Consider the following 25,418-nt stretch of genomic DNA (forward strand, 5'->3'; position numbering starts at 1 on the left):
TCCATTTGGAGCCAGAGAAACACAGCCAAGGATTGTGTTCCAAATGGCACCTTATTTCCTTATAGTGCACTACTTTTGACCAGGGCCCATAGGGCTTTCTAGGGCCCAGAGTGCACTATATAGGGAAAAGGATGCCATTTGGGATGCTGTCCAGGCCTCTCCCGCCTCTGCTCTGCTTGGTGTAGTAGCCTGGTAGTTTAGGGACTTGTTTCACTCAACAACTCCTGACAGCTCAGTGGGAGAAAGCACTTCTTGACTAGGCAGTGTGTGCAGATGTGTGTGTAGACGAATACCACCCAATGCCAGTAGTATGTGTGTGTGAGTGTGAGTGTAGTGGGCAGTGTTAATGAAAACTTCAACAAAAAGAGTGGAGTGTCAAGGTTGATTAGGCTGAGCTCGAACGGAGAAGTTTTATCGAAGGTGATCGAAACCAACCTATGTGTGTGTTTGCGTGTGTGTGTGAGTGAGCCGAAAAGAGCCCCTCTGTTCTCTATCATGTTAAATAGTGGGTCTTTATCCTAGAGCCCTGTAGCAATACGGGGGAAGCAGTCAACTGTTGACACGTTTCCACTGTGCAGAGTGTGTGTGTGTATGTACAGTACATGGCTGTGTATGTGCAGAGTGTGTGTGTCTGTACAGTACATGGATGTGTATGTGCAAAGTGTGTGTGTATGTACAGTACATGGCTGTGTATGTGCGTGTGCGTGTGTGCGTGTGTGTGTGTGTTCACAGTCAACCACCAACACATTTCCGCTGTGCAGACAGCGCTCCTGCCGCACAGTCCAGGAGTGTCGACCACGACCAGCTTGGCTTTACAAGGTTAAATGTGGTCTTGTCCTCAAAGGGCCTGGTCACACACACAGGGAAAGAGACACACACTCTCCAGACTACATACCGCCTAAAAGTTTAACTTCTTGGTCCTTTGAAGCGCATCAGAACAACACTTTAACACTAGTATGATTTCCATTTGTATTGATGTGAACGCTTTCTATCATTCTTTCTGTCAGATCTCCACTAACACTCTAACGTGGATGGTGTTGGTGCTCGGCGTCTGCTGTAAGCTACAAAGATGTGTGGACTGACCAAGAGTGTGAAGTTCTACCAGGCCTCTACTATTGAACTCTACGGGAAGGTCCACCCCTTTCTACCCACACTCACCTTTTGGTAACAACACGTGCGCACGTACACATGCGCACACGTACGCATGCACGCACAACACGCTTGCACGCACGCCTCTGCTCAGAGGACATTCAAGCTTAATTTCATATGGATGCTTCTATTCCCTAGCACTGCTCTTCAAAAAGGTGTGTGTGTATGTGCGTGTTTTCATGCATGTGTGAACAGAGAAGGCTTCAGTGTTGCCTACACACTCCCCCAGGCTAAACCTCTTACTGAAGACTGAAGTGGGTCATACTTTAACAAAGACACCTTTATGCCCAGCGCAAACACACACACAAACACACACACAAACACACACACGTCTCAAAGTGATATCAGGTTTCATGTTCTGTGTTGTCTAAATGTTCTCCTCCTGACACTTTCCCTGCCTGTCTGTCGACACCTGATCTGCTTGTATGGGAGGGAGGGGATGCAGCATTCCATAATAACCAGGACCGCTCCACTATTAATTAGAGGTGGGGGGAGCATGGCGTAACTATGGTGACCTCCCTTCACCTCCTGTCCATGTCAGTGTGCCAACCCTGTGGCTTAATCAATGGGCAGGGCTCCTCCCCTCCCCTCTCCTACCCCCCATTCCCTCCCTGAGTCTGTGGCACCTCTCTCATCATTGGAGAGGGAGGGTGAGGAGAGAGGAGGGGTGAGGACTAGGTAGAGGGTGAAGAGAGGGGAAGGCAAAGAGGTGTAGGGAGAGGAGAGAAGAGAGTAGGAGATGGGAGAGAGTGAGAGGAGGGGGTGAGGAAAGAAGGGGAGGAGAGAGCGGGAGGACAAGGATGGAGGGGTTGATAGGAAGACGATGAAAATGGTGAGGGAGATCAAAGAAAGAACGATGGAAACTATGAGAGAAAGGAGGAGGGGACGTTATCAGTCTTGTGATTGCTTCTAGTCACTCATCATTAGACTGAAGTCCCGTGAAACATCATCTGTAGTACCACTGGACTCAGGACTCAAATGTTATGACTTGACTGTTGCACATTCATATGTCTCTCTCTCTCTCTCTCTCGCTTCCTCTCTCTCTCTCTCTCTCTCTCTCTCTCGCTTCTTCCCTGTCTCTCTCTCTCTCTCTCTCTCGCTTCTTCTCTCTCTCTCTCTCTCTCGCTTCTTCTCTCTCTCTCTCGATTCTTCTCTCTCTCTCTCTCTCTCTCTCGCTTCTCTCTCTCTCTCTCTCTCTCTCTCTCTCTCTCTCTCTCTCTCTCTCTCTCTCTCTCTCTCTCTCTCTCTCTCTCTCTCTGCTAAACTGTATGCCTGGATCGTGGTGAACTTCAGGGAGGCCTATAACCTGTTTGCTGTCAACGGGATCCTCATCATCCACTGCCTATAATTATAGCTCACTTCCCGTACTGTAGCAAACTTCTTACAATGTTCCATGATGCGCTCATAAGTCATATATGCTAACTGCTGGAGCCATGCCTGCTATGGGTGATGCCCATTTTTACTATTTTCAGCCTTACTTTTTTGGATTGTTTTTGTGAATTAAATATTCACACACATACACACACACACACACACACACACACACACACACACACACACACACATACTACCACAGATTTGTGGTAAATACCGTGGATTTTTTATTTTGTGAGCCCAGAGGTTAGAGAGGTTGTGAGCACTGGTTTAACCTGATTTACACACCACTGTGACCTGAAATGAGTACCACATGACCGGACATACATACACATAGACACACCCTCCTCTGTGCCCGGGTAGCCTGTTCAGGTGTTTATGATTTATTCCTAATGAAAGCCCAGGCCACGACCGCAGTCAAAGGTCAGGGGTCGGCCAGTAAATCCTAATGGTTTACTAGAGAGACGGGTGAATCAGGGGCAGGGTGTGGGAACGGTTATACGAGCTAAATTGGAGTTACTCCAAGCATATAGAGTCCGACATTGAGACTGACTGGTGAGAAGTGTAATTTGACTGACTGAGAGAGAATTGTCTGAGAGACAGATGAAGAGATGGAGGGATAGAGCATTAGAATGAAAGAGGCATGGGAGAGTTAGCGATGAAGAAAGTTTGAATAAGGGACTGAGTGTGGGCTGGCAGGGAGTGAGAAAGACGAGTGGAGAGACAGACAGACAGAGAGATATGCAAGGAGGGATGGATTCAGACAGACACTCAAACTGACAGACAGATTGAACCTCTGACCCTATGAAATCTAAGAAGCTGGTCTTCCCCCAGAACACTTATTTGGACAATACGCACACTGCCCCCCCTCCTCTTCAGCCTTTCTTTTGACCTTCTCTCTTTCTTTCTCTTTACATTTACATTTGACATTTTAGTCATTTAGCAGACGCTCTTATCCAGAGCGACTTACAGTAGTGAATGCATCCATTTTTCATACTGGTCCCCTGTGGGAAACAAACCCATAACCCTGGCGTTGTACGCTCTACAAACGGAGCTCTCCCCCCCTCTATCTCTCTATCTCTCTCCCCTCATCCCTAACTCTTTCTGCATCGTTCTAGCAGGATGTTGTATCTTGGCATCTCCTCCTCTCAGAGGTATGTCTGCTGTTGTTCATAAACCATGAAAGCTCTCATCAGATTCCTCTGTCTGATGTGGTGAAACGTCCCTCCCTCCCAACACACACACTTTTACGTCTTGATGCTGTGTTTCTCAACCCAGGGTGTCGTTTTGGTTGGCCGGCCCATTTAGGACCCCGGCCGTCGCACTGAGGGGGTTTTGGACTTCTCCTCTGTCACCCCTCAGGTGGTGTAGGTGTGTGTGTGTGTGCGTGCGTGCGTCCATGGTGTGCTGGTGTGCATGCGGGTATGTGTGTGTGGCTATAATGGACTCTCCCATCCCTCACAGCACATTTCATGTCCTTTATAAACTCATAAAACCACAGGGAATTCAACTCTATTAAAAATATATATATAATTGAGTGGTGCAAAGTACTGGAACTATGTGTCTGTGTTTCTGTGTGTGTGTGTGTGTGTGTGTGTGTGTGTGTGTGTGTGTGTGTGTGTGTGTGTGTGTGTGTGTGTGTGTGTGTGTGTGTGTGTGTGTGTGTGTGTGTGTCACATGCCGTGGGTATGTCCATGCGTGTGCATGTGCATGTATTTGTTTGATATTAAAGGGCCATTCACTACCTGCCTGCTGCCCCTCCCTGCTCCAGCACCACACGGTCATTAGTCACTAATGGAGCTGGGAGAAGATGATGTAAGAAGGTTCTGTAGCGATGACATCACCGCATCCTCCAACTCCACCCCAACATTCAGGAAACACTGTGATGCCATTGTTCCAGCGTGCCACCGTGACCTGGCGGAGTGAGTGCGTCATAACCGGAATACATTTTATTTTAAAAAACCTGAATAACCACAATGCAGCAGCAGCAGCAGACATAGACATTTTATGAATAGTACAGCCTCGGAACATCTAAACGCCGGTTTATACTTAGACTGTGACAGGTGTAGCTGATCAAGACTACATTTAATTTTTACTCTGGTGGAATGCTGCACAGACATGAAAAAAAGTGAATGTGCCTGTGACTGTCGCAACATCCGTTGTCGTGGTTACTGGGCTGCTACAGCAACAAGTCCAAATCCATCTGTGACGAGAGCTGCAGGAGTTCTAAAATTGTCAGACAGAATTACCTACTTTTATTTTGGCGCACTCACAACCATAAGCTATTTTCTGTCAACTCGCCATCATTACCTTGTAAATAATGAAGTTGATGTGGTATCTTTTCCTGTAATAATGAATAAAAAGTAACGTTGTCAAGCTATACTCACTCTGGTCATTATTTGAACTACCTAGCCTGCTAGCTAGTATTCGTTTTTTCCTAGTTTCTTCCTAAGATAAAAAAAATGGGATGCTTGAAAATAATGTTAAGGATCTTCTTGGAAATGTACTTAACTTTAGGAGAGCTAAACCCTTGTCTTGTGACAAATGGATACTTTTGTACCCATTAATGTTTTCTTGCGCCACGGCCACAGACACATGTGGCTTCCGGGCATTTAAATATAGCAAGAAAACGAATTAAACATGCATTATCCTGCTAGCTAGTAATTAACAATACATTGTGTTAAATAGCTTGCGTTAGCCAAGTTCTTCTTTGCGAATTGACGAGCTAACTTAGATAATGTTAACGTTGTTAGCTATGTTGGCTATAATGTTGCTACGCGTTAGCTAGCTAATGTTGCTACCTAATTTACCGGTCGCGCAGTCCCTCTACCACCATCTCTCCTATCAGGGACAACACCTTCTCCTCCAGCTGGTCCACATGAATGGTCTCTCAGCTCCCTTCTTCTTAGCAGCCAACTTCATGTCAGACCACACATTTTTTACAGCAGCATCACTGTCCCTTGCCATACGTCAACGGCAGAGACAGACTCGGCCACTCTTGCCCATCCTCTCTTTTTGGTCTCGGTCGACAGTGACCCCGCAGTCTTTGAGTGTCCCCAACAGCAACCTTTTCCAGTCTGCTATTTCCTCCATCATAACTTCAAGCACTTGTTTTCTGAAGTTTCTATTGCGCTTTCCTTGGTTATCCATTTTTGTTTTTATATAGCAAGTCTGATGGCTATATTGTGTGAAAAAAATCAAGTTTATTTTTCTACATGAAGTGTTTGTGGGCCAAAAAAATAAATAATCTTGAGACATAAAGGAGATAAATAAATGAAATTATATGGAAATCTCAGCATTTTATTATAGTGGGCCAAATCCTATCATCCCTGTCAAATAGGCTTATTTATTGGTTTCAAGCACGTCACTAATGTCAATGCCACATAATAAGATATTTACGAAGTTCTTAGGAAAGATATTTACGAAGTTCCTAAGAAAACAATGAATTCCCTAAGAACATTTTGAAGAATTGCACTTAATATCTTATGAACTTATTTTTTTCCCCCTTAAGAAACGTATGTTTTTTTGCAAGTAATGTTTTGTGAATCCAGTGCCAGGCTGCTAATGTCATGCAGAGTCTGTCGCTTTGTGTTTTTACTTTTTCATAATGACAACTACAAGTTTGATGTCGAATGACAATAGAATGTTCATGATGTCACCGTGACAACTGTCTACAGACATGTCAAAAGACCAACTGTAAACCATCCTTAACCCTGGCAATTTGACTGGTAAACTCATGGGTACACATGCAATGACTTCCTGGTATTGTGATGCAATCATTTCCATGGTAATGTAAAATGTTCAATTCAAATTATGTTTAACTGATGTGGCTCATGCAATGGAATGTATTTTTGTAATATCAGTTGAGTTCAATCAACCAATCACAGCCCATATTTTAGCCCATATTTTACTTCCTGCTTTGCTCCTACGGGGTACACTCGCAATGGTCCACCCGCTACGCCATCATTGACTTGAATGGGGATGCAAGTTCTATTCATACAATTTCTATGGCAGCTCATGCAGTCAGGACTGTCATCCAAAATTCCATGACCGTCACAGCCCTAGCATGCGTGTGTGTGTGTGTGCGTGTGTGTGACGACGGTTGGCCCTATCTATTTCAGGGAGTTTTTCTAGAATGATCCAAAAACATTGAGTCCCATTGCTATTGGCCTCTGTCTGTCTGACTGGGCACCAGTCACACCAGTAACTGTTCTGGTGTGGTGTGGTCTGATGTTGTGACTACTAGGAAAGAAAAAACTTGGAAGGGTGATCTGACCACACACACTCTCTCTCTAACTGCCGTCTCCAATGTTCACTTCTATCCTTCTTTCTTTATTGTATTTCTGATGAGGTTGCCACAGTGAACAAAGAGCATCTCTCTCTTTCTCTCGCTAACTCTCACCCTTCTCCGTTCCTTGTCGTTCAGTGAACAAAGAGCTATGTTTCCAGGTCAGCTCAAAGCTAGGATGATGAGTTGATCCCAGGTGGCATTTATCCTCAGGATTCTCTTACCTCGTCTCCTAAACACCTGCCTGTTCCACCAATAAACAGGGGATTCCTATTGTTCTGTTGTAGAAAGGTTCTGCAATCAGAACTCAGGAAAGTTGACAAGGAAAAATAACCTTTGAACTAATCCAGCATGAACCAAAGCAAACAATGAATCACTCCGTATCTCCAGGCCTGGGTGGTTTACACCGCGGCTAGGCTGCTAGCTCTAGAATGGTTAGCTTAGCCAGTTAGCCATAACAAACACAGCTCGTTTACTGATACGGTGTGGGGATTAGCATGCCACACACACAGTTAATGGACTCCATATTGGCCCTGTAATAAGATACACAGCAGTCTTACTGAGTAGCTCACACAGAGTAGCTTGGGACCCTACAGGATCACTGACTAGCACTGAATCCTTTTAAAACTTCTGTCTGACTGACAATTCTCGGTCTGTCGGTCTCGTTTGATGTCTGTCTGATTGGCTTCATACTAGTATGTATCAGCTCTCAGCACACCTCAAATCAAATACAAGTTTATTGGTCAGGTACACAGATTTACAGGTGTTATAGTGCGTGCAGTGTTACAATGTTACAATGTTACAACAGTGCATTAGAAAGGGAAAGGGGGATACCTAGTCAGTTGTACAACTGAATGCCTTCAACTGAAATGTGTCTTCCGCATTTAACCCAACCCCTTGGGGAGGGGGGGGGGGGGGGCTGCCTTTATCGACATCCACCTCTTCGGCTCCTGGGGAACAGTGGGTTAATTGCCTTGCTCAGGGGCAGAACGGCAGATTTTTACCTTGTCGGCTCGGGGATTCGATCCAGCAACCTTTCGGTTATTGCCCCAATGTACAATACATATACACAAACTAAATGCTAAATTTACATGAAGTACATTTGTGGTGCTTGCTTTATCTCTTTAAAAGTATTTTTAGTGGTAGTGGAAGAAGTTCAAAACTTTAACTTGACTATTTAAAAGCAAAGCAGTTACAAAGTTACATTTTGAAAAATAATATTGGGTCTGATTACTTTGATAGACTACTATATCATTGTCTGTCTACATGTAGTTATATTTGACCCTCTCTAATGGTCTGTAGGCTGCCTTGCACGGTAGTAAACCCCCATCTGGTTGGCAATCCTGTTGTGCTTTTCAGACTAGGAAACATCATCTTCAACCTAGCTAGGAACACGAAAGTAGGATTAGAGATGACTTTGTTTTCATTTCAAACATTCTTTTTGTGGAGTAAAGAACGACATGCTGACTGAACTGAATAGGCTACACGACTCTCGTTCGAATTATAATGTCTAAACTACAATTGGTGCGGTGTGAAAACTGAAAGAAGAAAGACATGACAAAGCGGTCTTCTGTCAGAAGATGGGAATAAAAGGTAGGATCCTGTGCAATAATTTACACGTAGAATGTTCATTCAAATTATGTTAACTGATGTGGCTCATGCAATGGAGTATCTTTTTTGTAATATCAGTTGAGTTGAATCAACAAATCTCAGCACATATTTTAGCACAAATTTGACTTCCTGCTTTGCAATGACAGCCAGTCCACCTATTATGCCATCATGACGTGAATGGGGACGCCAGCTATATTTATACTATTTCCATGGCAGGAAGCAAAGCTCACTCTACATTCAAGATGTCATCTGAATGATGATGTAATGATCAAACAATAGAATACTGTAGGAAACTCACAGGTATGCTGTTCAAGGTCAGATAGAAACTCAAATGTTATTATATTGGACTCACCTTGACTTGACAGCCATATGCAGTGTAACTTTAGTCAGATGCTCTGTCCTTTTCTCTGCTGTAAATCCATTCATCCATTCAATCTTTGTTAACATCCTGTTTCTGGTTGTTGTGGTCCATCATAAAAAGTAGTGAATGTTGAAAGGAGAGAAAATATATCATAATTTTGCAACTTTTTGGGGGGGGGCTTTCTGAATTTGAAGACTTGCTATTGTGTTTGAAGGGAGGAACTAGCGAGGAATTAAAAAGTTTTAGGTGATTATTAGGGAAGATAAATATGATGGTGCATCTAGTGATGACAGTTCTTTAAAATAATTGTTGTGGTAAATGAAGTAGTTGAACTTCAATAACTTTTTGTCTAACTGGTTGGGAAAATGGTCAAAGTAGCTGATTTGTGTCAACAGTTGAATTGTTCATAGGGAATGCAATGCTTCAAGTTGTATTAGTCGTATGTACGAGATACACATGGAATGCTTACTTGCAGGTTCCTTCTCGACAATGCAACAACAATAAGAAACAATAAAAGATAAGAATAAGAACATACAGTAAATGACTCAGTTGTCACGCCCTGACCTTAGAGCTTTTTATGTCTCTATTTTGGTTTGGTCAGGGTGTGATTTGGGTGGGCATTCTATGTTCCTTTTTCTATGTTTTTGTATTTCTTTGTTTTGGCCGGGTATGGTTCTCAATCATGGAGAGCTGTCTATTGTTGTCTCTGATTGGGAACCATACTTAGGTAGCTTTTTCCCACAGGGTTTTTGTGGGTAGTTGTTTTCTGTATAGTTTAGTTTCCTTACAGAACTGTTCGTTTTCCTCTTTGTTATTTTTGTTCAAGTGTTCTGATTTAATAAAATATCATGAACACGTACCACGCTGCGCTTTGGTCCAGTAATTTACAGTAGGACATAAGTAGGATGAAAATCAAATCAAGCTTTATTTGTCACGTGTCGAATACAACAAGTGTAGACCTTACTGTGAAATGCTTACTGACAAGCCCTTAACCAATAGTGCAGTTCAAGAAGAGTTAAGAAAATATTTACCAAATAAGCTAAAGTAAAACATTTAAAATAATAAAAAGTAACACAATAATATAACCATAATGAGGCTATATGCAGAGGATACCGGTACCGAGTCAGTGTGTGGGGATACAGGTTAGTTGAGGTAATTTGTACATGTAGGTAGTGGTGAAGTGACTATGCATAGATAATAAACAGCGAGTAGCAGCAGTGTACAAAACACATGGAGGGGGGTCCATGTAATTGTCCAGTGGCCATTTGATTAATTGTTCAGCATTCTTATGGCTTGGAGGTAGAAGCTGTTAAGGAGCCATTTGGTCCAAGACTTGGCGCTCCGATACCGCATGCCACGTGGTAGCAGAGAAAACAGTCTATGACTTGGGTGACTGAAGTCTCTGACAATTTTATGGGCTTTCCTCTGACACCGCCTATTATGTAGGTACTGAACTGCAAGAAGTTTGGCCCCAATGATGCACTGGGCCATACGCACTACACTCTGTAGCGCCTCATGGTCATATGCCGAGCAGTTGCCATACCAGGCGGTGATGCAACCAATCAGGATGCTCTCGATGGTGCAGCTGTAGAACTTTTTGAGGATCTGGGGACCCATGACAAATCTTTTCAGTCTCCTGTGGGGAAAAAGGTTTTGTTGTGCCTTCTTCAAGACTGTATTGGTGTGTTTGGGCCATGATAGTTTGTTGGTGATGTCGACACCAAGGAACTTGAAACTCTCGACCCGCTCCACTGCAGCCCCGTTGATGTTAATGGGGGCCTGTTCTGACTTTTCCTGTTGTCCACGATCAGCTCCTTTGTAAAATACACACATTAGAATTTGTATAATACCGGACAGCACAATTTATAGTCCAATATGTAAATGTGTATTAGGAATTGGGGGCAGTGTATAAAGTGAGCAGTATAATACGAGTCTGGTAGCAGAAGTTGTGGTGTGTGTGTGTGTGTGTAGCATGAATGTGCATTCAGAAAGTATTCAGACCCCTTCACTTTTTCCACATTTTGTTACGTTACAGCCTTATTCTGAAATGGATTAAATTATATATATTTTTCTTATCAATCTACACATAATACCCTATAATCACAAAGCAAAAGAGGTTTTTAAAATCTTTTTGCAAATGTTTACAAATTATTTATGTAAGTTTTCAGACCCTTTGCTCTGAAACTCAAAATAGAGCTCAGATTCATCCTGTTTCCATTGATAATCCTTGAGATGTTTCTACAACTTGATTGGAATTAATTCAATTGATTGGACATTATGTGGAAAGGCACACACCTATCCATATAAGGTCCCCCAGAGGACAGTGCATGTCAGAGCAAAAACCAAGCCATGAGGTTGAAGGAATTGTCCATAGAGCACCGAGACAGGATTGTGTGGAGGCACATATCTGGTGAAGGGTACCAAAAAATGTCTGCAGCATTGAAGGTGCCCAAGAATACAGTGGCCTCCAACATTCTTAAATGCAAGAAGTTTGAACCACCAAGACTCTTTCTAGAGCTGTCCACCCGGCTAAACTGAGCAATTGGGGGAGAAGGGCCTTGGTCAGGGAGGTGACCAAGAACCCAATGGCCAATCTGATAGAGCTCCAGAGTTCCTCAGTGGAGTTGGAAGAACCTTCCAGAAGGAAAACCATGCCTGCAGCACTCCACCAATCAGGCCTTTATGGTAGAGTGGCCAGACGGAAGCCACTCCTCAGTAAAAGGTACATTACTGCCTGCTTGAAGTTTGCCAAAAGGTACCTAAAGGACTCTCAGACCAAGAGAAACAAGATTGTCTGGTCTGATGAAACCAAGATTGAACTCTTTGGCCTGAATGCAGGCACCGCTCATATCTGGCCAATACCATCCGTATAGTGAAGCAAGGTAGGGAATTGACTGGGAGTCCCATAGTGCGGGGCACAATTGTCCCAGCTTCGTCCGGGTTTGGCCGTGGTAGGCCGTCTTTGTAAATAAGAATATGTTCTTAACTGACTTGCCTAGTAAAAAAACTGGTGGTGGCAGCATCATGCTGTGGGGATGTTTTCAGCAGCCTCCTCCAGAGCTCTCAGGACCTCAGACTGGGGAAAGGGTTCATCTTCCAACAGGACAATGACTCTGAGAACACAGGCAAGAAAATGCAGGAGTGGCTTCAGGAAAAGTCTCTGCATGTCCTTGAGTGAACCAGCCAGAGCCCAGACTTGAACCCGATCGAACACCTCTGGAGAGACATGAAAATAGCTGTGCAGCGACGCTCCCCATCCAACTGGACAGAGCTTGAGAGGATCTTCAGAGAAGAATGGGAGAAACCCCCAAAATATAGGTGTGCCAAGCTTGTAGCGTCACACCCAAGACCTGGAATGCATTTAAATTAACAGATGTGCCTTGTTAAAAGTTATTTTGTGGAATTTCTTTCCTTCTTAATGCGTTTGAGACAATCAGTTGTGTTGTGACAAGGTAGGGGTGGTATACAGAAAATAGCCCTATTTGGTAAAAGACCAAGTCCATATTATCAAATCAAATTTATTTTATTATAGCCCTTCGTACATCAGCTGATATCTCAAAGTGCTGTACAGAAACCCAGCCTAAAACCCAAACAGCAAGCAATGCAGGTGTAGAAGCATGGTGGCTAGGAAAAACTCCCTAGAAAGGCCAAAACCTAGGAAGAAACCTAGAGAGGAACCAGGCTATGTGGGGTGGCCAGTCCTCTTCTGGCTGTGCCGGGTGGAGATTATAACTGAACATGGCCAAGATGTTCAAATGTTCATAAATGACCAGCATGGTCCAATAATAATAAGGCAGAACAGTTGAAACTGGAGCAGCAGCACGGCCAGGTGGACTGGGGACAGCAAGGAGTCATCATGTCAGGTAGTCCTGAGGCATGGTCCTAGGGCTCAGGTCCTCAGAGAGAGAGAAAGAAAGAGAGAAAGAGAATTAGAGAGAGCACACTTAAATTCACACAGGACACTGAATAGGACAGGAGAAGTACTCCAGATATAACAAACTGATCCTAGCCCCCCGACACATAAACTACTGCAGCATAAATACTGGAGGCTGAGACAGGAGGGGTCAGGAGACACTGTGGCCCCATCTGAGGACACCCCCGGACAGGGCCAAACAGGAAGGATATAACCCCACCCACTTTGCCAAAGCACAGCCCCCACACCACTAGAGGGATATCTTATGTCAAGAACAGCTCAAATAAGCAAAGAGAAACAACAGTCCATCATTTCATTTAAGACATGAAGGTCAGTCAATGTGGAAAATTTAAAGAACTTTGAAAGTTACTTCAAGTGTAGTCACAAAAACCATCAAACGCTGTGATGAAACTGGCTCTCTTGAGGACCGCCACTGGAAAGGAAGACCGAGAGTTACCTCTGCTTCAGAGGAGTTAACTGCACCTCAGAATGCAGCCCAAGTAAATGCTTCACAGAGTTCAAGTAACAGGCACATCTCAACAACTGTTCAGAGGAGACAGCATGAATTGCGCCTTCATGGTCGAATTTCTGCAAAGAAACCACTACTTAAGGACACCAATAATAAGAAGAAACTTGTTTGGGCTTAGAAACACGAGCAATGGACATTAGACTGGTGGGAATCTGTCCTTTGGTTCTGATTCCGACCGCCACGGCTTTGTGAGACGTAGAGTAGGTGAACACTTAACCAGTATGGCTACCATAGCATTCTGCAGCGATACGCCTTCCCATCTGGTTTGAGCTTAGTGGGACTATCATTTGTGACCGACCGGCTCAAATCGGTGTTATGTAGCAATATATATATATTTTTTTAATTCTTTTACATTGGATAAAGACTCACATCTTCCAAATGGAATATCATACACTACAGTTGAGGAACAATGGGAAAGTAAATTTGCTTTGTGTCACGTTCTGACCTATCCTTTGTTTTGTCATTATTTAGTATGGTCAGGGCGTGAGTTGGGGTGGGCAGTCTATGTTTGTTTTTCTATGATTTGGGTATTTCTATATTTCGGCCTAGTATGGTTCTCAAACAGAGGCAGGTGTCATCGAGAATCATACTTAGGTAGCCTGAGTTTCACTGTGTGTTTGTGGGTGATTGTTCCTGTCTCTGTGTTTGCACCAGATAGGACTGCTTTGGGTTTTCACGTTTCTTGTTTTAGTATTCAGTTATTCATGTGTACATTTGCGTATTAAAATAACCATGGACACTTACCACGCCGCATATTGGTCCTCTGATCCTTTTCGCCTCTCCTCTTTGGAAGAGGGAGGAGGAAATCCCTTACACTTTGAAAGTTGATAAACTCATAAACTCACTTTTTATAAAATGGCCTTTGAATGTTGGTACTACTATTGGAGATCCCTTCTTTGTTGACACCCATTCGGCATCGTTCACACCATCTTAAGCTTTCGCCCCACCAATCTCTTTAAAGTCACCCGCGACAGCAAAGACTGCTACCAGGTGAGAGGATTCTTGCTGGCTAATAGTCTTGTACAGTTTTCTGAGTTCCGCCCTGGTGTTTGCTTGTGGCGGTATGTACACAGCTGTGATAATACCACAAGTGAATTCTTTTTGCGTATAGTGGGGTTGGCATTTTAGCATCAGAAACTCAAGGTCGGATGAACAAGAGCTCGCAATGTTGGAAGTCTGGGAGTTGATGATGTGGAAATGTTGGAGGTGTGGGAGTTGATGTCACAATGGGACGTTTAGAATGTTGAAGAAATCCCATGAAAGCTTAGTAGTTTAAAAAGTCTAAAATATATCAAAAGTTGTATACAAGTGCACTGGTCCTGTCAATGGCGGGTGTAAGAGGAGTAGCATTCCAAATAATAAGAATAATAAGTATTACAAATATTTCAGAGGGGACTCTTGCTTCGTAAGCCCCACTAATAATCCTAGAGACCACCCGTACCCTTCTCAGACCACCCTTACCCCTCTTACTCCCATCTGAGAGCTCTAATTCCCTTGTTTGTTTGGGGATAATTTAAGGAAGCCTAAACATGAGGTGAACTGTGGCCAGGTGAAGACGAGAGACTGTCAGACAGACACCTCAGAGGACAGGTGTTGACAGAACTCTCGTCAGCCTCACCCTCTCTTTCCCCTCTTTTCCCCCTCTCGCCCACCTCCTCTAGCCACCCTACTCTCACCTTCCCACCTGCCTTTCCTCCTCTCGCCTTTCACCAGCCTCCCTCCCCCACCCACCCTCTATCCCCTCTTACCCACCTGTCCCTCCCTTCCTCCTCTCAACCGCCTCACTCTCTCTCCTCCTCTAATGAACTTGGACGTAAGCCTCCATGCTCTCCTCCCTCTCTCCCCCCCAGGGGCATCTTCACTCAGCACCACACCTGTGTTTGTGTTGCTGAGCAGGTTGCCACGGTAACTACAAATCTGGATGTCTGAGGTGATGCTTTTAGCGGTGCTAATGAACTCGGAGGTAAGGAAATCTCCCCTCGATCCCTTCTGAGCATTGGCGTGGTGTAGGCAGATTTTGTATTATTGGCCAGACAGAATTAGACGTTTTGTCTATGTTTTGTCTCTGGGTCAAACACACTGTCTGTCTCATTCTCTCTCTTTGTTCTGTTCTGTCGTGTATTCAGTCATGCGAGAAACATGCCACATCTCTTTCCTATTTTCTCTCTCTCCCTTTCTCTGTCTCAATCTCAGTCTCTGTCTCTGTCGCTCTCTGTCTCTCTCTCTCTACCCCCTGTTCTCTCCCTCCTTACCCTCCCAATCTTTCTTCACACCTCCACAAATCCACTCTCACTCGATCTCATTGCATCACACCTGAGAAGATTTAGAGAGCAGCTAACTCCCTCTCTTTCTCTCTCTGTCTCCAGTATCCCCCTTTCTTTCTCTTCACATCCTCGCTGTCCCTCTCCCTCTCCTCCCTTCACTCCCTCCCACCCTTCCTTCCCTCCAGTTGAGTCAGCCCTGAGTGAGAGGTTGATTCTCTCAGGTGTGAACAGACATTCTCTTGGCGGAGAGAGAGAAATAGAGGATAAATTACCTTGGATGAAATACAATTCTTTTCTCAATTTGAAACTCTGGATCTGTCAGGATCTAAGTTGTACAATGATGGCTGACAGTTCCTTGGCCCGGCCGCGTGAGTGTGTGCATGTACGTGTGTGCGTGTGTCCAAGTACCCAATGTTCAGATATATCAGCCACACTGCACTCCAAGTTCCTATTAGTCAGCTACTCCAGTCATAAGTCACTATTGATAACAAGAGTGATAGAGGCCACTGAAAGGTTTATGAAGAAATCTTTACATAGAAATCCAGCAAATTTATTCCCTGTATTAGCTGTGTATGTACTCATACTGAGGTTAGTTAGGGGTAAATAAGGGTCGATTCAAATCCCTACCTGTGTGGGGGTGGGGGGAATAGTAAGACTGGGGGAGGGATTTCACATGGAATCTTCCACTAAGCCACTCACCTCCTGAGCCCTTGCTGCCTGACATCAATGTTTCATGGGATTTGTGCTCTGGAACCCCTCTGTTGTTGAAACTTCAATGTTTCCACGACAACTCAGCAGCATTCAATTCAAACTCCAAAGCAGCAGTTACTTTTTTTAAATATTTTTTTCCCCCGTCCGGAATCAATGTAATTTTTTCACAAATACATGGCTAGTTCAAACAGGTTCAAGGAAAGGTAGCAGTCATGTCACATAGCTGGAATAGTTGTGATTTTGTGCTGTTTGCTATTGTAAGTGAAAGCATTGTTCAATCCACACTGAAGAAAAATATTAATGAAACATTTAAAGTGTTGGTCCCATGTTTCATAAACAGGAAAAAAAATCCCTGAAATATTTAATACGCTCAAAAAACGCATTTGTCTCCATCTTTTGTGAGCGGTTTTCCTTTGCCAAGAGAATCCATCCACCTGACAGGTGTGGTATATCAAGAAGCTGATTAAACCTCATGATGATTACACAGGTGCACCTTGTGCTGGGGACAATAAACGGCCACTTTAAAATGTGCAGTTTTGTTACACAACAGAATGTCACAAGTTTTGCGATAGCGCGCAATTGGCATGCTGACAGCTCGAAGCTGTTGCCAGATAATTTAATGTTCATTTCCCTACCATAAGCTGCCTCCGATGTCGTTTTAGAGAATTTGGCAGTACGTCCAACCGGCCACACTACCGCATACCACGTATATCCACGGTCACCCAGGACCACTTTCTTCACCTGCGGGACCGTCTGAGACCAGCCACATGGACAGCTGGTGGGGGGTGGGGTGGTGTGCTGAGGAGTATTTATGTCTGTAATAAGAACTTTCGTGGGGGAAAGAAACTGATTCGGATTGACAGGGCATGGCTGCTAGTGGGTGGGTCTATGCTCTCCCAGGCCCACCCATGGCTGCACCCCTGCCCAGTCATGTGAAATGAATGAATTTATTTCAGTTGAAATTGTTGCATGTTGCATTTATATTTTTGTTCAGCATAACTGAAGTAGAGACAATGATGTGGGTAAATGTAGTTAATTTGACTATATTATACAACGGGTGGGTCTAATACTGAATGCTGATTGGTTAAAATCGCATTCCAGCCAGTGTCTATTCCACAAGTTCCACCGGCTAAATCTATCTTGTTAAAATGCCTATTTATTCAGTTCCATCTGGCTGCGCAATCCATCTCATCAGCCCAGCCAGTCAGTTTATAAACTTGACCTCCACTATAAAAAAAGCATCTCGACATTATCTCACGTTTCTTTTAAACTAACATTTAGTTTTCAACAGATTCAACAGATTCGAATAAACCTTGCTCTCTGTCTCTCCAACATTTGCAACATTGTTTCAATATTCAAATTCGATCTCCAGATGTCCCATAGTAAATTGGGAGTCAGGATGAGAGGCAGGCAGCTTTTCTCAGCCAGTCGAGATCATGAATCAGCATCATTTTTATAGTTATATAATAAATGTCAATTGAAAAGAGGTAAAACGAAAGAAGTGCTGCTAGGGTGCAGTCTTTCCAGCTTCAGTTTGAAGTGATTGTTGTGTTGTTGCCTAGCTCCTCTACACAACCGTGTCCTGACGAGTGAGCAAATGTCCTATGCCAGGTAATAGCATGCCTCATTAGCTCATTGTTATGGATGTATCCAAATAAATGTCAGTAGAAAACAGCTTAAACGCAAATGCAGCTACTTCGCTGTTATTCTGGTTGCATTGTTTGTCGTGACTGTATATCAGCCATAGTTGGCTAGCTATTTAGCAAGCAAGGGATAAGAACGTTGCCAGCTAGTATGGCAATGGAACATTTCAAATGAACGACTGGATCCATAGATGCAGAACAAAAAGACTGAATGACTGGGTTGCGTCTCTGGCAACCAAACCAATAGAACGAACGACCAGCCGGCTTGGGTAGTAATATTAGATTTGTATCGGGACTAAATCATGTGGAAGGATGAAATAGTATGAATACATTCATCAAAATAATGTTTTTAATGTGTTTTTTTTTTACATTGGATAAAAGTAGAAATCGGAGCTAGAAAATGGTATATCATACACTAAATTTCAGGAACAATGGAAAATGAATTGTGCTTTGAAAGTTGATAAACTTGTAATCTCACTTTTGAGAAAATGGCCTTTGAATATTTTTGGTATACCTACTGGAGACCTCTTCTTTGTCTACACCCATTCAGAATTGTTCACACCCTCTTAAGCTTTAGCCCCAACCCCAATTCTTTAAGGGTTGATCCGAGCGTTCTGTCCTAACAACAGCAGTCAAGTACCCAAGCTAACTGGCTAACATTGGCTAGCTTGATAGCTACTTCCAGACACAAATGAGAGAACAACTCACTCTGAACATTTTACTTGCCCTAATAGAGCTGGTTATGCTGTTTTTATGTTATCTAGAGCATTGGTTACTGCAAGTGTTCTGCTGGCAATAATTTACACTTTTTTTGCCAACATTTATCAACACTGGCCATATTCAACGGGTGTTGAGCGTTCGTAAATTCGTCAGATATTCTGCTCTCTGGCACACACAGATTAGAGTGCTCTGAAATCTGAGTAGACAGCCACAGCGAATTTACCAGCTACGTCTATCAACAGTTGTCACAGTGACAACATTAACAATCTATTGAAATGGTTACTTGCATAGTGGAGTCTTTTCTTAAGACATCTTGGTAGCTAAACACTGAACCATAATTTCAACTCATGATGTTACTACACTGCATGAATCTGCAGATAGCTAACCAACCAGGTTCAATGTTAGCGAGCTAACATTAGGCTATAACAACAAAGAAAATGGCTCTGAGATACGAATAATATTACTACACAGATCATACACGTAACGTTAGCTGGCTGACCTAACAACAGCAGTCAAGCACCCAAGCTAACTGGCTAACGGGCTAGTTTGCTAGCTACTTCCAGACACAAATGAGAGAACAGCTCACTCACCATTTTAGTCGCCCTATTGAAATGGATACTTGCGTAGTGGAGTCTTTTGTTAAGACATATAACTAGCTAGCTAAACATTGAACCATAATCCCAACTCATGACGTTACTACCCTGCATGAATCTGCTAAACAATCAGGCTCAATGTTAGGGAGCTAAGATTAGGGTATAACGAGCAAAGCAAACTAGCAAAGCTCTAAGATACAAATAATATTACTACACAGATCATAAATATAATGTTAGCTAGCAATCCAGCCAGCTAACGTTAGCAAGCTAGCTAACAGTTCAAATCAAATCAAATGTATTTATATAGCCCTTCGTACATCAGCTGATATCTCAAAGTGCTGTACAGAAACCCAGCCTAAAACCCCAAACAGCAAGCAATGCAGGTGTAGAAGCACGGTGGCTAGGAAAAACTCCCTAGAAAGGCCAAAATCTAGGAAGAAACCTAGAGAGAAACCAGGCTATGTGGGGTGGCCAGTCCTCTTCTGGCTGTGCCGGGTGGAGATTATAACTGAACATGGCCAAGATGTTCAAATGTTCATAAATGACCAGCATGGTCCAATAATAATAAGGCAGAACAGTTGAAACTGGAGCAGCAGCACGGCGAGGTGGACCAGGGAAAGCAAGGAGTCATCATGTCAGGTAGTCCTGAGGCATGGTCCTAGGGCTCAGGTCCTCCGAGAGAGAGAAAGAAAGAGAGAAAGAGAAGAGAGAGCACACTTAAATTCACACAGGACACTGAATAGGACAGGAGAAGTACTCCAGATATAACAAACTGATCCTAGCCCCCCGACACATAATCTACTGAAGCATAAATACTGGAGGCTGAGACAGGAGGGGTCAGGAGACACTGTGGCCCCATCCAGATCACAGTTCACTTTAACTTGAAATGAAAACGACTTTCTGACAAATACATGGATACATGGATGGACACTTCTCACTCTCTCACAGATGCCATGGCTGCTCTTAGTTTGAATATGTAATCCGGAGACATCTGTTTTCTCCATCTCCATAGCTACCATACTCTAATTCCCCTGATTTCAAAACAGAAAATGGATAGCAACACTTCGGCAGTTCTATCACGCAATATATTTTAAAAAATAGCAGTGTTAGACAGAAGTGTGCTACATGGCAGACCAATCCGAACTCATCTCTCGGCATGTCCAGCCCACTCATTATCTAGGCCTATCACGGTTAGTGGGAAGGCTGCTGACTTTTTCTGTGGCTAAACCAACTAGGCTCGTAAATTAACAATTTTATTTGTATTTAAAGATGTTATACAAGTTTGTTAAGAAGGCACATGAAAGTTCACATGTTCAGAAGGCATTTCTGCCCCAAAAATGCATTTTGATTTAAAAAAATGTTTTACGTTCCAATGGCTCTCCTGTGTAGTAGTAACTCGCGACATACGCCTAGTTTCCTGAAACGAGTCACATATGTCAATCATTCTTTGAATTCGTTGGTAACCCGTTGTATAAAAGTGATAGTGTCCTCGGAGCCGGTGTATGGAAGATATATTGGCACAGTTTGGGCCTAACAACACCCGAGCCAATATATCCTCCAAACACTGGCTTCTTGGGCATGATCACTTAAATAAGCCACTCTGTATCTGAATATGTACTCCAGCTGCAATGACCAGTGTGTGTGAGTGAAGGTAAGCTTACCAACAAACACACTGCTTAGCTTCCTGGACTGAGAGGAAACACACACACACCACACACACACACACACACACACACACACACACACACAGAGAGAAAAGCTCCCACATAACTGTATGGTAGTGTGAGTCAGACAGCCATTTTGAGGTCTGTCTGTCTGTAAGGCTGGGTAGGGTTCATCCGTCATGGAACGTGACGGCAGACTTCATAACTCATCATCCCTCAGTGTTATGGCTCAGTGGTATTATAGCATCTTTATAATGACAGAGTTACTGCCACCAAGAGACCCTGAATAACCCTGCAGCGCCAACTCAACGCCTCCTCCCCCTACAACCTCCCCAAACCTGAGAAACCAGAGCCAACACAATGCCTGATCCCCTGTCTGACCCTCTTCTTCTCACTCTGAAGCTAACACACAACCACCCCCCAGGACTAACCTTACATGCCCCTCTCCTGGTCAAGTGGACTGGATTGGCGTGAGGTAGGGTGGAGTGAGGTAGGGTAGAATGAGATGGGAGGGGTGTCTCGTTTCCCACTGTCGGCAAACATCCTCCCCAAGACTCCCCTCTTCCTCCACCTCTCCATTCCCCCATCCATCCCCAGTCGCAGATGTGCCAATGTGGCCCGTGTCTTACGTATTTCCATTCCCTTCTCTCATCAAAGAAACCAAATGGAATCAGGAAAAAAAGGACAGAAGTGGAGAGAGAGAGAGAGAGAGAGAGAGAGATTTCCTGGCATGTTTTTTTTTTGCCTGCTCGCTTTTCACGGCCTGTGGTTTTATTGGACTTTCCGCAGGGCGAGGTTAAACGGCCACCGCTGCCCCATTCACACGCACACAGAAGCATACACCTCAACGCGGCTGTGCTGTTGCCAGTAAAGGAACACGCATTGACAGCAGGGAAAGTAACAGAGCAGGCTTTGTGTTACTCAGCAGTCCATTAGGGTAAGAGTGGTGTGTGTTTGTGTTTGTTTGGAGCAGTACAGCGCTACAACTAGGGAGGGAGGAGACCCACAGCCCACTCCAAACAGAGGTATGAGCTTTATTGGCCAGGGGAGTACAGGTGTGCATGTTTGCCTGCTCTAGTGTGTGTGTGTGTGTGTGTGTGTGTGTGTGTGTGTGTGTGTGTGTGTGTGTGTGTGTGTGTGTGTGTGTGTGTGTGTGTGTGTGTGTGTGTGTGTGTGTGTGTGTGTGTGTGTGTGTGTGTGTGTGTGTGTGTGTGTGTGTGTGCAAATAAGTTTATTAGTGGATTGGGCTGGGGGTTTGGGTATCCCTCCCTGTGTTTCCATAAGGCTTACACCTCCAGGCTGGAGAGTTCTGATAACCTGAGTTTAACCTGCTCAACAAGAGTTTGGATTGGATGGTGTTACAGTTCAGGCCCTCGCCATCCCATAGTATGCATACATACCACCATAGTTAACTGTCTAAGTTCTAGTTATACTGCCCAGGCCCAGGCCCCGTCTGTGGAAATGTCACAGTTTAAGTATGTGATAAGGATAGTAAAGTGTGTGTTTGTGTGTATTAACAGCAGTGGTGGTTATTGCCGTTTTTCATGATCATTCTATTACAGCATATTGGATTACTGTCATTCATATTCCATTCACCCAGTTCAATGTAACACCGATAGATTTAGGTACTACAAGATACTCAACTTTACCCTATACCCATCGTGAGGTTGGTACAACCTAGCCCATGAATGAAAGTTCACAAAGTGGGTGCACACAAGTTGAGAGAAACATTTGAGGTGACAGACGTTTAAGAAACATTTTTCAATCGTATCATCGGAATGAATACACCCCTGATCACGCATTAACACAGTTCACTTTCATTGCAGCCATGTTATATTCCTTCTCGCATCTATGTGCTCTCCTCCTTTCACCGTGTCCCTTCGCTTGTGGACATCAATGCACAACACATCAGCTGTATGTGACCAGGCAAAAATACTTTCCAAGCCAAACCATATCATAACTGCTACATATAGCCTACATCTTTGTCACAATATTAGCTAAAGTAATGTCATTTTCAACATAATAGAACTAACGCTTTAGTAAATCTGTTACAATCATGCAGTAATGTTACAGTGTACAGTCAGTAAATCAAATGTTATTTGTCACGTACACACGGTTAGCAGATGTTAATGCGAGTGTAGCAAAATGCTTGTCCCTCTAGTTCCAGACAGTGCAGTAATATCTAAAAAGTAATCAAACAAAATCATAACAACTACCTTATGCAACTACCTTAAAGGGATGGAATAAGAATATGTACATAGAAATATATGGATGAGTGATGGCCGAGCGGCATAAGCAAGATGCAATAGGTGGTATAAAATACAGTATATACACATATGAGATGAGTAATGTAGGATATGTAAATATTATTAAAGTGAGGTTGTTTTCCTGACACCACACTCTGAGTGTCTGGTGTACTTTTTGTAGTCCGTAATTGCCTGTAGACCCTGCCACATACACTACCGTGCAAAAGTTTGAGGTCACTTAAAAATGTCTTTGTATAAGAAAGAAAAGCACATTTTTTGTCCATTAAAATAACATAAAATTGATCAGAAATACGATGTAGACAATGTTAATGTTGTAAATGACTATTGTAGCTGGAAACGGCAGATTTTTTTAATGGAATATCTACATATGCTTACAGAGGCCCATTATCAGCAACCATCACTCCTGTGTTAGAATGGCATGTTGTGTTAGCTAATCCAAGTGTATCACTTCAAAAAGCTAATTGATCATGAAGAAACCCTTTTGCAGCTGAAAACTCTTGTCCTTATTAAAGAAGCAACGCAACTCGCCTTCTTTCGACTAGTTGAGTATATGGAGCATCATCATTTGTGAGTTCGATTACAGAAACAAAGAACTTTCTTCTGAAACTCGTCAGTCTATTCTTGTTCTGAGAAATGAAGGCTATTCCATGTGAGAAATTGCCAAATTGCCATCTCATACAACGCTGTGTACTACTCCCTTCACAGAACAGTGCAAACGGGCTCTAACCAGAATAGAAAGAGGAGTGGGAGGCCCCAGTGCACAACTGAGCAAGAGGAGAAGTACATTAAAGTGTCTAGTTTGAGAAATAGAACCTCACAAGTCCTCAACTGGCAGTGTCATTAAATAGTACTCGCAAAACACCAGTCTCACAGCCAACAGTGAAGATGCGACTCCGGGATGCTGGCCTTCTCGGCAGAGTTGCAAATAAAAAGCCATATCTCAGACTGGCCAATTTAAAGAAAAGTGTAATATCTGATAATGTAGCTAGTCAGACTATCTTAACCATATACATCATTGATGGTTGGACACGTCTCCTGTCGGGTGTCATGGTTGCCCTTAGTTTGAAGATATAATCCGGAACCTATCATAGTTCAATTCCGCTGATTTCAAAACTCTGTCCTCCAGAAAGTGGAGAGCAACACTTAAGCAGTTTTAATATACAAAACATATTTTTTTATTTAAAGCCGCGTTAGATAGGATTACCTAGACATACTGACCAGCTCAAATAGACAGATGTGTGCTATATGGCAGACCAATCCAAACTCATCTCCCGGCATGTCCAGCCCACTCATTATCTCAACCAATCATGGCTAGCGGGAAGGTTGCTGACTTTTTCTTTGGCTAAACCAGCTAGGCTTGTCATTTAACAATTATATTTGTATTTACAGATGGAGTACAAGTACGTTATTAAGGCACATGAAAGTAATTTTTTTTAAATGTTTTCATTTAACCTTTATTTAACTAGGCAAGTCAGTTAAGAACAAATTCTTATTTACAATGACGGCCTAACCCTGCCAAACCCGGACGACGCTGGGCCAATTGTGAGACAACCTATGGGACTCCAGAATCATGGCTGGATTCAAACCAGGGACTGTAGTAATGCCTCTTGCAGTGAGATGCAGTGCCTTAGACCGCTGCGCCACTCAGGGGCCCTAGTTCACATAGCCGAGAATGCATTTCTGCCAGAAAAATGCATGTTGATAAAATATATATAGCTCTCCTGTGAAGTAGTGACCTGTGACATATGCCTAGTTTCCTGAAACGGGTCACATATTTAGTAAAGTTTCATCTAAAAAGGATAACTTTGTAATTTTTTTAAACTAATTTTATTTGACCTTTATTTATACAGGTTTTTCTCATTGAGATAACATCTCTTTTCCAAGAGAGACCTGGTCCAATAGCAGCCGGGGGCACAATGTTTCAGACAAAACAACTTACATACACTAACACAACATTAAACAAAACTATAAACACACATACAGTACAACAATTACATATTACGTTAAAACACCCAAATGTCTTGACTAAGAAACAGCTGTCCTAAAGACAATTACACTCTTCTATGATATATACATCGATCAAGTGCTTAAAATTCACCAATGAAACTAGATCATCAAATTTGAAAATGTACAGGAGAGAATTCCAGGACCACGAAGCTGAGTAAGTAAATCTATTTCTACCATGAACTGTTCTAAGTTTTGGTACTGATAGAAGCAAATGAGAATGGTACCGTAATTGATATTTATTTACTGACTTGATTAAAAAGAACAGAGATAAAATTGCATTTTACCCAACATGGCCTTATAAATCAGTGTATACCAGTGTTTAAG

The 25,418-nt window shown here is 43.2% G+C and overlaps 1 pseudogene; it reads left to right on the plus strand.

The window, feature by feature from the left end:
• The first annotated feature begins 1,021 nt into the window (after positions 1-1,021).
• LOC109897204 (GDP-mannose 4,6 dehydratase-like) overlaps positions 1,022-25,418 on the plus strand; it is a 163,864-nt pseudogene continuing 139,467 nt past the window's right edge.

The sequence above is a fragment of the Oncorhynchus kisutch genome, linkage group LG10, assembly GCF_002021735.2.
Source record: "Oncorhynchus kisutch isolate 150728-3 linkage group LG10, Okis_V2, whole genome shotgun sequence".
Lineage (NCBI taxonomy): Eukaryota > Metazoa > Chordata > Actinopteri > Salmoniformes > Salmonidae > Oncorhynchus > Oncorhynchus kisutch.